The 12,007-nt window shown below is 47.9% G+C and overlaps 1 protein-coding gene across 15 annotated transcripts in view; it reads left to right on the forward strand.

The window, feature by feature from the left end:
- Positions 1 to 12,007, forward strand: part of TANC2 (tetratricopeptide repeat, ankyrin repeat and coiled-coil containing 2) — a 278,090-nt gene that overhangs the window by 31,984 nt on the left and 234,099 nt on the right. For 11 of the 15 annotated variants that reach the window (XM_035347940.1, XM_035347945.1, XM_035347946.1 and 8 more), the window contains exons 1-2: positions 172 to 232; positions 776 to 880. The exons of 1 other annotated variant lie outside the window; for it this stretch is intronic. The gene's annotated coding sequence lies outside the window, so the exon portion shown is untranslated. Of the gene's footprint in view, positions 1 to 171; positions 233 to 775; positions 881 to 973; positions 1,376 to 12,007 lie in introns of those variants that run through there. 3 more of the 15 variants (XM_035347941.1, XM_035347943.1, XM_035347944.1) reach the window with 3 other exon arrangements.

The following is a 12,007-nucleotide window of genomic DNA, read 5'->3' on the forward strand; positions in this document are numbered from 1 at the left end:
CGCTGCGGTCGGGCGGGAGCGGGGGGGGGCGCTGCGGGAGCCCGGGCGCCGAGCGAGCAGCCGCAGCGGCCGCCCCCCGCCCCTCGCCGTCCCCTCCCCGCCGGGAGCGCGCTCGGCTCGGCTCGGCTCGGCTCGGCTCGGCTCGGCTCGTCGCTCCCTCAGCCGCCCGCCCGCCCGCCCGCCGCGGCGGTGTGCGGAGAGGGAGGCGGCCCCCGCTCCTCAGCCGCGGGCGGTGCGTGTGGGGGGCGAGGGGGGCGAGGGCTGTGTGTGGGGTGTGTGTGTGGGGTGTGTGTGGGGTGTGTGTGAGGGCCGCCGCTGAGGCGGGCGAGGGAAGGCCCTGAGGGGGCACCACCGCGTCGCGGGGCGTCGCCCCCCCCCCCCCGCCACCCCGATGCACCTCCTCACCCTCCCTTACCCCCCATCCTCACCCCAATTACACCCCCTTACCCCCATCCTCACCCCGTTACCCCCCCTACACCCCACTAACCCCCATCCTCACACCCCCGTTACCCCCCTCAGCCCCCCCCACATTAGCCAGGGCTGCAGAGCTGAGGGGCGGCGGCCCCAGGGGGCTGTGGGGTGCTGTGGGGTGGTCGCACGGCTCCGCTTGGCTCAGCCCAGCCGTGGCGTTTGGGGGGCATTGGGGGGGGCTCAGAGCCGGCTGCGGGGGCACCTGGGCGTGAGTGGGGCTGCGGGGATCCCAAGTGGGGATCCCAAGGTGGGATTGAGCCACGCAGGGGGGATCTGCCTTGTGAATGGGCTCTCTCCTTCACAGGCACTGGGTGGCAGAGAGGATGCCCGTGAGGAGCCCCCCGCAGCCCTGCCCGACGCCTCTTGAGGAAAGCAGGGCTTGAAATCCTCCCTCCTCTTCCTCCCGGGGGTGAGTAAGGAGCGGGGAGGCTGATGACACGCAGCGGCTTTCTGTTCCAGGCGTGGGCTGGCTGTTGGGGGCTAAAATGTAAAGAAGAAAGGAGATACGGTGAGGCAGACGGCTGCGCTGGTGTGTGTGTTTTGCAGGGAAGAGCCGTTCTTGTCCCTGTTTGTGTCTGCAAGTTCAGGAGCGTATGGCAGACAGCGAGGTGGTCTAGGGAATGGTGCATCGGTGTGGATCTTAGGCTGTTATACAGGTGGACGTGGCATAAGGAAGGAAAAATATCTGGAGAAGTTAAATCACATTAATTATAAAGGTTAATTAGGGCTGTTGTGGAGTGTGGCATTGCTACAGGATAGTGAGCGAAGGCAAATGAATGCTGAAACGGGGAGATGAGCGAGAAGAAATAGAGCAAACGTGCGATAGAGAACAACACGGCCATGAAACCCTGCTCGCAGCGTTTCTCAGGTTGGAGCTCGGAATGATCTCTTCAGAATGCTGAAGGTTGGCTGTCGCTGATTTTTCGTATTTAAATCTTAAGCCTTAGAAACCAAAACCTGAAACTGAAAGCATCCAATCCTAGCGTGGGGATTAAAACCAACATATAGTAAAATAAGTGTGTTTTGGTGACAGCGTTTTGAGGAGAATTTGCTAGCTACAGTCACGTGAGGCTTTCTTACTGGAGTGGCGAGAGACACCTTAGATCATGGATACTTTGTGTAGAGGTACGTTTAGCTATGAAATAGGTGATGAATGTGCAATTAAACCACGATAGCACAATATATTGCATTTGTAGCTTGCCATAATCAAAATCCTTTCTTGTTTGCTCTGTGAATGAACTGTTGGGGGTAAAAACCAGGCAGCAGTGCTTAGGCAAGAATATGTGAGCTGCTCAAGGTTTGTGGGCATTGTGAGTCTGGGGCTTCTAAAAAAAATAAACAAAGTGCTCCTTAAGGAGTCGTGCTGCTTTTTTGTAGTAACTTGCTAAGAGCATCTTAAATGCGGGAGGCTGTGCGTGCTCCAGACTTACCACCAATTGCTCTGGCGTGGAGAGGAGCGGTCGGACCGTATCCTGTTTGGATCTGGATTGTGGTCGTAGAACACCAAGACATGCTCGCCTGCAGATTTAGACGTGTAATTACAGCCTGGGTTACTGGTTACGCGCTCAGTGAAACTGGATGACTGCTACATGGTCATAAAATAACCGAGTTGTCAGTATTGATTGCCTTGTAGCAATTCCTGTCTTGTTCTCATCTTTCCATCTTTTCCATTGGCTTGCCATGATCCGATGTTTGCATGCTTTTTTAACTAGAAATGCATATTCTGAACAAAAAGGTGTTTTCTGAGGTGCCTAATGATTACCTGTCAACATTTCAAGTTACGTACCCTAGATTTACTTTCTATTGAACCTTTAGAATATAAGTGATACATACGTTGCTGCTGAGAAATCCCTGAACGTACCTGTTATGTCCAGTGAGTTTCTAATAGATTAGTTTTTACACGGTGGTACAGATGAGCATGCCTAACTTTCTGCTTGCAAATTCTCATTTATGAATATTAAGGTGCGTAAACGCAGGCTGTATTAGGTCCAGATGTGCATCCCTTAAAATGTTGTCGTGCGCTCTACACTGGGTTCTGTAGGCCTTGTTTGGTTTGCTTACAGCATATTTAAATTTTATAGGTATGGAATCTTACATATTTTTAAATTTCAGAATGCTCGTTAACATCAGCAATAGCATATTTTACTTTTTTGTTAAACAACAAAAGGAAAACAATAAGAAGGCACCCAGAAAACTCTTAAAATAAACCAAAAAACCCACCACCAGCACCAAAAAAGCCTGGTGCTCTGAAAAAGGAAAACGAGCGATCTGCAGCCCTCCTTGTGCATGGTTTGTTTTCTTTAAAAAAGAAAAGAAAAAAATGATGTTCGTCCTTATGTTCTATGTAAATGTTCCTTTTCTAGAAGTGATTGAACTCGTGATCAGCTGAGAGACTAGCAACACCTATCGCTCCACAGTCTGAAATAAAAGAAAAAAAATCCTTTAGAATTTTTAAAATTACTTCCTCATTTGTGTCTTTTTGATGTATAAAGCCCTGATTATTGATTCTTTTTATTTAAACTTTTGAGCCTGAATTTTCTTTCCTGCAGCCTGATAAGGCGGGTTGACTTCCTCTGCCACCCCGACAAGCAGATGACTCTAAGCGTAGGCTTTTGGTGAGATAAAGCTGATTTTAGGAACTGCTGCAAAGTCAGTGACCCCGTGTCTGCCCTCGTGGCAGCAGTGCTTTGGGTGGTGGTGCAGCCCCTCTCGGCTGCACAGTTAAATGCTCGAGCAGCTGCTGGGTGGATGACAGCCATTTCTTTCTGCAGAGTTCCTTTCTAGCAGAATCAACAAACTGGACTTGTTGTGTGGAACATCAGGGTGGTGCGTGCGAGGAGGATGCGGGAGCGTAACCCAGGAAGGAGGCTGGATCTGCCCTGCGTGGCAGCAGCGAGCTCTTGGAGCGGGTGATGCTGGTTCCAAGCCCGTGCCTGGAGTACTTGTGTGAAGCCTTGGAAAGGTCTCCAGGAATGGCACCGTTAGAGGTGTGGGGCTGCTTTTCAGTGAGGATTTATGCTCAGTGCTGTGCAAAGAATACTTACAATCGTACAGCCTTGTGTATGTCATAGATTGTGGCCCTTGCACCTTCTGATATGTTTACTACAGAGGTGCCAACCTCTCAGAACATTGTTCAGCATCCTTTGAACATGCAAAAGCAGCGTGGTGGTGCAGGAGCTGGAGGCAGGACCTGTGAGGCCCGTGGCAGGCTACCACGCTCTGTGCTGAGAGCAGAATTGAGCCCGCTGGTGGTTTCTGATTCTTGTAATGTTGACTCTTTGTCTTGAAATGGCGTGTTCGTTGTAGCTTCAAGGTGGAGAGAGTACCCGTTGCGTTCACTGGAGACAAATCCGTACTTAAAGCTCACTGCATCTGCAAATATTGCAGGGGTGGAGTGAACTGGATCGTTCGTTTCTGGATTTTATGAGCTCTAAAAAACAAATTCTAGTCATGCTACATAGAATTATTCTGGTCCCATTATTTTATGGGTCTGAAATACAGTAGTTTGTTTTACATTCATTTAAAAAGTAATTAAATACAAACCCTATGTTAATTAGAGAAGGTGGGGGCTATTTGGTATGATTAAAGAACAGACAAACTGGGGGCGTGGAGCCTGGTCTTGAAATTTTGGCTTTGTGCAGCCTCCCCATCAGATTTAGTTTGCCGAGGTTCAGCATAGGAGCGCACAGCAAAAGGATCCAGTTCCGGGATGAGGATGAAGGCAAATTGGAGAGGAATCTGATTTATAACCTGGAATTGGCTGCGGGATTCTGATGGGAGAGAGAAATTGCTGTCATGGAGTTAAAGTGCAGTATGTTTTGGGTGCTGTGCTAACGGCACTGGGGTGTTTCGGGTCCTCAGGAGATCTCTGGAGCCGCCCATAGCACTCACTGACGGTCTGGTTCTCTTGTTGGCAGCGTTACTGCCTGTCTTCCTAATCTGTGTCAAACGAGTTAATTTATGCTGCGATGTGAGAGACTCCATCTTGAAAACCACTCTCAGGAAGGCGTTAGTAATGGTATCACAAAGTATGGTGTTCGTATTTGACTCAGGTTTATGTCTGTGCCACGTTGTGTGATTGCTGGAGGAAATGTTGCTCGGAGTGTTTAACGGACGGGTAACAGTTGACTTTGTACATGTTCTGCATGAAACAAACCGTGGGGTAAGACTTGCTTACTTGGTCAATTTTACAGATTTTTATATATCTAGGTAAAGCTTTTTTCCTTGGTCCATGCAAAGGGGAGCCCTTATTTGCTCAAACGTTGCTTTTTTGGCCTTTAAAATCGGAGCGGTCAGAGCGCTTTCAGTTTTTCCCCTTCCTTACCCCATCTCCGTTGATTCATAAGAACAATGTCTGGTTTGCCACAGGCAGCCCCAGCAGCACTCAGTAGGAGCAGTTTGGTGGTCTTTTCAAAGCGTAATGATTCTGTGCTCTTTATCAAACACAACTGAAGTCCCTGACCCATCCTCCCCGTCCCCATCCATCCCCCAAAGGCTACCTGCCCAGAGTCCCCTCTGACCGGGGCCATCGTGGGCTCCCGTGGCCGGGAGCAGCCCCTGAAGAGCAGCGCATACAACATGAGTGTTGGGCTGTTAGCGGTGCTTATCTCTTCCTCCTTTATGGAGGAGCGTGTTGGTAACTGCAGGAATGTCTCCTGGAGTGCCCTGATAGCTCTGGTATGAAGGCTGCGGTTGCTTTTCCTTCTTCCTTCGACCGGGGAGTGGTTTCTTGTTTTGTTAGAGGTCTTTCGTTGTCTGAACGTGGAAGTCTTGGAGCAACTTGTTGGTTGGTCACCGTTGGCTTGTCTTACTAAAGAATGGTGCATGTCCAAGGTTAAGATCCTGGTATGTCTGAATAATCTTTTTTAACCCCACAGCCACTTCCAGTCATGTCGCCCCATTTGACATAAGTCGTTGAGAAGTCATCTGGTGAGCTTCTCCACCTCACTGTGCTGATCAAAGCAGGGCAGGCTCAAAGCTGCGTTTGTTCCTGAGCTGAGCTGCAAGGCTACGCAGACAGCGAATTTCTTTCTTCCTTTATCTGAAACTTTGCAACGCTTGGGAGGATGGAGGCAGCCGTTCTTGCTTCTCTTTCCTCGAGGTGCTGGACCTGGAAGTTTGTGCTCGCTTCTTTTAGAGCAGGTTGCGTGAGGCAGCAGAGGGGTGGCTGTGGGAGTTAGCTGTCTTCACATCCCCTTTTCCGTATCTTCATTTTTTTTTTTTTTCCCATTAAAAGAGGAGAGTTGGTTTTCAGCGATGCTTTGCAGGTTTCCATTGTGTCATACTTCAAACCTGCAGCTTGTATAAATACCTCGCTGGCTAATGAAGTTCAGCTGAAGAGTTGGACTGCGTCTTCTGCACTCGGCTCAGTTGGAACAGCCTGACACAGCGGATGAGGTAAAATTCCCAAATAACAGCGGTTAGGGTTTTTTCTCCAAGCCTTTAATGTTGAATATTCTGTTGTCTAATTCTTACGTACATCACCTTTAATCGCTAATTAGGGTTGAGTTGTAGTGGTCTTAGTTCTGTAGCCTCGAGTTGAAAGGGTTACGTTAATGGAAAAAGTGTTTTGGACAGGTGAACTCCTACCTGCGATAGCAGCCACGTTGGGAATTTGCTCTTCCTTACTGAGGATGAGAAAGAAGAGGAAGGTGCCCCTGCAGCATGGATACAAATTAACCATTTACTCATTTTTAGATATTTTGGGCTTTTAGTGACTTCATTTTCCCCTTTGTGCCTGTAGGATTTCCAGGGCAGACAGAATGCTGTTTTGGCAGATTGCAGCTGTTTTTCTGTACTTGGGATATTTAAGTAAAATGTATTTTAAAGTGGCCAGTAGGAAACTTCACTGCAGGAACTTTTTTTTCAGTTGCCTTAATGCGTGCGTCCCCCTTATTTTAGGCACTTCTGGCTCTTGGTCTCCAAAATTTGGGTTTCTTTCTTAGTTTGGTTAGAAATTTACTGACTGTGTTTGAAGAAGAGAAACAGTTGGTGTGTATGAGAAGTATCAGAAGGAAAGACAACACAAAATCTCTCTTCAGAACGTGAATATTTATAGAGCTCGTGGCTCCAGAAGGCAGCTGTGTATTGATTCCCATTGCTGAAGAGCACTGACTGATGTTCTCCGAAGAACCTTAATGTGCTGAACCTGGAAACAGTTTTGGCCTGTTCTGTTCAGCTCCTGTCACTGAATGGTAATCCGAAGCTCCTTGCAGGTGAATTTTCCGCCCAAATATTAAACTGATTGAGCTCGATCCTTTGGGCAGTGTTTTAACGGGTGGCTTACGTGTTCGCGAGCCATCTTTATGGGCTCCTGTGTCGTGTTATGTGTTGGTGAGCCATCTTTATGGGCTCCTGTGTCATGTTACGTGTTCGCGAGCCGTCTTTATGGGCTCCTGTGTCATGTTATGTGTTGGTGAGCCGTCTTTATGGGCTCCTGTGTCATGTTACATGTTGGTGAGCCGTCTTTATGGGCTCCTGTGTCGTGTTATGTGTTGGTGAGCCATCTTTATGGGCTCCGGTGTCATGCTTAGCACCGTTAGCGGGCTGCTTCTCTCTGGGTTTGATTCTGTATTTCATATGAAATGGGGAAAAAATCCAATGAAGAATCAGGAGAAAACTGTAAGGAGAAACAAATGTGCGTTACGTAGCTTCCTGCTCGTGTGTCTGGACTAATAACCAGAGGGATAAATGTTAGAGGGTTTGGATTCCTTCTGCAGTTGTTAAATGGAAACTGGCTTATTGGCTTTCCTGTTTCAGGGAAAAAGTAAAAATAAAGGCTTGCCTCTTACTGCTCTCTGAAGGGTTTCCTACCTGTCTGTGCCACCACCCAGCTGCTGATCCCTCTCTGCTGAAAGCTGTCAGCCCCTCACTGCTCAACTGCCTCTCAGGGGTGAGGTGAAGAAGAACAACCCCACTTGACCATTTCCCCCCCTGGAATTTCTGCCGGGTGGGTGTGATGAGCAGGCTTGTTGCGTCCTCCTGGCCTGGCCCAGCACGTTCTGGTGGTGACTTGTTCCATCCATGAACACGAGCTTCTGCTTTCTTCTCTTCTCAGACTGGGATCCAATCAAATTAGCAGTTTTTGTGGAGAAATATTATTAGAAAATAAAGGAACAAAGTGCAACTGGAGCGCAGTGACAGCGAAGTGCCCATCTTTCCTTGTGTGGGTCTTACTCCCCTCTCCAAGAGCACAGGCGTTTCCGTCTCCCGTTTTCTCCTGTGGGATTATTCTGTGTCAAGAAGTTATTTTTGGTAGCAGCGTGCTCTCTAATGTCCCAGGTAACAATTAGAAGAGCTCTAGTAACTGCAAGGTGAAGGTACGCTGCACTTGTGGTGCGTCTTTAATGTGTGAGAGACGTCAGCTGCAAAGCTTACGCCTTCGGTACCCTGCCAGAAGTCGTGGCGTTGTGGGAGGGAGGGATGGCGGCACGATGCTGGGGTCTGTAAATGGAGGAGGTTGGGCAAAATAGCCTTGTCCTTTCAGGCCGAAGCTCCCGCTTGCTCTTTCTTTAGGTTTTCTTAATAGTGTACAGACTTTTAGTTTCATGCCTTGGCTCCCTGCTCAGTGGTTAGCGCGTGTCTGAGCACGGGGAGGTCAATGGGGTGGACCCGGGCAGGCTGTTGCTTGTAAGCGGGGCAGAAGAAAGTCCTCAGCAAAGGGGAGATGAGGGGATGGATAAACAACTTGCTGTCCTCTAGAGGTTTTATGGAAAAGAACAGGGAAGGGTTCTGAGAGAGGGGAAAAAACATATAAAATGTCACGAGGATGGGTTTTAGAATTACCGAATGCTTGGAGAAAGGAGCCAAAAGGAAACGTGCGTCAAACTTTTATGGCAGCTGTACAGCCGAGCCAGTTGGAGGGATGCAAGTGTGAGTGGCTGCAGGGGTTGGAATGGTCCCAGTCGGTGTTCGCGCTGGGCGATTTTGCTGGTCAGCCCCAAGCTCGCAGGCTGTGGTGTTCTTCCTCTGACTTTATTTTTATGGCTACGTGCAAAGGGGCAGGGGTCCAGGCAGTTACTCTGTGCATGTAGCTGACAGTTAATCTGTAGCTTTCTGTAGTCATTTACATTGGGATCTAATGCTTGGTATCTGTTTGAGCAGCCTTCATATTGCAAAGTATTTCACGTTCGTCATATGAAAGGGGGAAATCTCCCACTTGCTAACTTCATGGGTGTTTTTTCCTATTATTCAAATAGCTCTGTTTCATTTTCAACATAAGATCTGTGTGGAGGACCCCGACTCATTTTTCTGCTGTTTCACACCGTTACTGGTGTGAGTTACTCTGCTTCACAGTTACAACATCGGTGCCTGCTTGAGGTCTTTGTGAGCAGCTTTCCATGGGCACCAACCTTTGGCTAGGGCTTGGTTGTGTGTTGAGACATCCCCTGCTTTTTTGGCCTTCAGGATTGGGGATTTAGTCAGACAGGCACCAGGAAAGAAAGGGCTATTGTTCGGTGAAGGCTACGTGTGCCCACCTGCTTTCTCTTCAGACTGGTAATATTATCCGTGTCTTGATTTTAATTTTTTTTAATGCAATGCTGACAGCAGGCAGTGCTCCTACACCTCCTCAGCAGAGGTGGAGTATGCCATCTGTCACCATGTGGGTAGGAGTTATCCCAAAAAGTAATAACAGTGGGAGTTCTTGCCAGTTACAAGTTGTGATCACAAGCCAAATGGCGCAGTTCGAAATTAGCGTGCATTTCCAAGGAGAAAGGCACGCGTTTATTTTTGCGGACTTGCGAAGTATTTTCAGTCCCGGGGGGCTCTGCTGGGTCTCAGTTGCGATCGTTTTAGCGCAAGTGAGAGGGGAGCAAGGCGGGAGCATGGGCTGCGATGCCTGCTAGACCAGCTTCTAGGCAGGAACAAACTTGGATTTTTCCATATTATGTAAGCCTGAAGTAGGTTATTACATGCAAGGCTGACGCTGAGGAATGATTTTAAGAGAGCGGTAATGGAGTGGCGTAGAGATTTGCTTTTGGCTTTGCCCAGCGGGAAGCGGAAAGATCCAGCTTCCTCGTCCTTCAGTGCCACCAGCCTTGTACACATCTCTGCTACCTGCTGGAAGACGGGAAGGTGAGGAACCTTTCCAGCTCGGTGCAAAACGTTAAGATAGCCTATCTGGCAGTTTTGCTAGTAGCAGTTTTGCTACCATGCCTTACGGCGTTCCTGTGTGAGAGGCTGGACGTGGCGTAGTCAGAACTGCTGTGAAGCGGATGCAGAACTGGTTAGCACGCCGCTTAGGAGCTTGGATGGTGGAATTGAGCGTAGCAGTTGAAGCTGTGGGTGACAGCAGCTCTCAAGGGGCTGCAGGGATGGGAAGTTATGTCAATCGGGTGCTAGGGTGCTAAAAAAGGACTGAAAGGAATTGATCCAGGGTTAAATCTGTGATCTGGCACACTCCTGCCTTGATTTGCTTTCCTTACAAGGCTGTCGAGGGTGACTGGGAGGACGTTACAAATGGAGTAACGCTACTTGGTCGTACAGAACAGTTGGGTTTGCCTCATCCTCCCTAGTTTGTGAAGTCCTGACTGTGCGCGAATGTCAGCACTGGCCATGGGGTGTTTGAAACAGGTGATGCCGCTGGGTACACGGTCAGCTTTAGGGCACGCCACAAGAACATCTCTTGTGTAACTGCACGCTTCAGCTTCTTAACTGTGTTATAAAACTCTTAGCATTTTAGGAAAATAATAAAATCTATTTATCAATGGGTAGCATGTGTTTATTAGTTAGAATTGACTAGCAGTCACGCTTAAATTAAGTTTTAATTAAAGAGAGACCAGACAGATGTATCAGGGGCAGATAGGAAGAATTGGAACTAATGTTTTTTTTTAATTACAGAATTAAAGTAACAGAACAGGTAAAGAGAGCGCAGTAACAGGACAGGTAAAGACAGCACAGTGCATCTCCTTTGGCTCCCTTTTTCTCTATAAATTTGGATCCTGACTGAGGGCAGCTATTGATTCAGCATCACTGACAACAATGGAAGATGACAGTCATTGCTCCTCAAACAGAAACCTTTAGAGGTGGGAGCATTAAAAAGAAAAAAAAAAAGAATCAAACCACCAAACAAAAGCAAACCCAAACCATGACAAGTAAAGCATTTAAGATGATCCTTTCCATACATTTTCAATACATAAACTGTGGTACAGGAAATAAAAACGTCCTTGGTCCATACGGCCTAATCAAGTCAGTTCTGTAAGGAGCCCCGTTGAGAAGTAAGCCTTGACACGGGTAGGTTTCTGTGAACCGTGCAACAAATGCAACAGATGAATTAATTCTGATTTAAGTGGAAAGGTCTGGTCAACTGTCCAGAGACAAATGTCACTTCTGCAATTTAGAAGGACGAAGGATTGTAGGCCTTCCAGCAAGGCCTGGAGCTGAGGTTTTATCTCACTGACGTGCTAAGAACATGCACTGATACGCTGAGAATGTGGTGGCTCTAAGAAGTGGTGTCTCTGACGAATTTGGTATTTAAGAGACGCCCATCTTTGGAAAGTGGAAGAATACCGTATATGAATGAACTCAGTGAAAGATACGGATAGCTACTCACAACAATTTATTTTGGAAGATGCCATCTGCATGAGAAAACAAAGTGCTGACTTTACATTTTCGAGTTGAACAGCTGATGTGTCTGAGACTTCTTCCAATTGTTGATAGAATGCTTCGGCATGAGCTCATCTGAAAGAGCAATCAATAACAGCGCGAGGAAATACCTACACTGAGTTTGCTTGCAGTGGCTGTACGCCATTACCTCTTTTCTCCTAGTAATTAAGTCTCTATACCAAATCAGCTGTCTGAAAACAGGACCAGGATCAGAATATGCCAGGCTCCGTGCAATGTAAAACACAACAAAACACCCAAAGCAGCCATCCACCCTCCTCTAAATGCCACTTGCGTGCATGCACACAGAGCATGGGAGATTCAGAGTGAATCGTGGATGTCAAATCATTGCTCTGGTGGGGTGAACTCTGCATGGACTGAAGGGTGGGCGAAACAGGATGGGAAGAAGTGAAGACAGAAGACAAGAGGCGAGTTACGTTTACTTGCAAAGAACATCAATTCCTATCTCTTTGTCCATACACATGTAGTTGGGCAGGTTGGGGCCTCTCCTAGCAAGAACCCTGCTCAAAATTTCTGGATTCTCTTTTTCAGCTCTGGGTTGTTGGCACAGACCTGCTCAGACCCTGGGCGTACCGCATGTCAGTGCAGACAGCATCCCTGCGTGGACACGGCTTTCAAAGAGAGCTTTTGTTGTTCCGAAGTTGTTTGGGCAGATGATTTAGCTGTGCTTATGTCAGCATACAGGGCCTGTCTGCTAGGGGTCTTTGCCAGGATCTTTCTTCTCCCTGGCATAGCTGTAACTGCAGGGGTCCTCATAAAGCAGATAAGCTCTGCGTCTGGATCTTTTCTTTCTTTTCTTTCTTTTCTTTCTTTTCTTTCTTTTCTTTCTTTTCTTTCTTTTCTTTCTTTTCTTTCTTTTCTTTCTTTTCTGTCCTTCTGTCCTTCTGTCCTTCTGTCCTTCTGTCCTTCTGTC

The sequence above is a fragment of the Oxyura jamaicensis genome, chromosome 27 (genome assembly GCF_011077185.1).
Source record: "Oxyura jamaicensis isolate SHBP4307 breed ruddy duck chromosome 27, BPBGC_Ojam_1.0, whole genome shotgun sequence".
NCBI lineage: Eukaryota > Metazoa > Chordata > Aves > Anseriformes > Anatidae > Oxyura > Oxyura jamaicensis.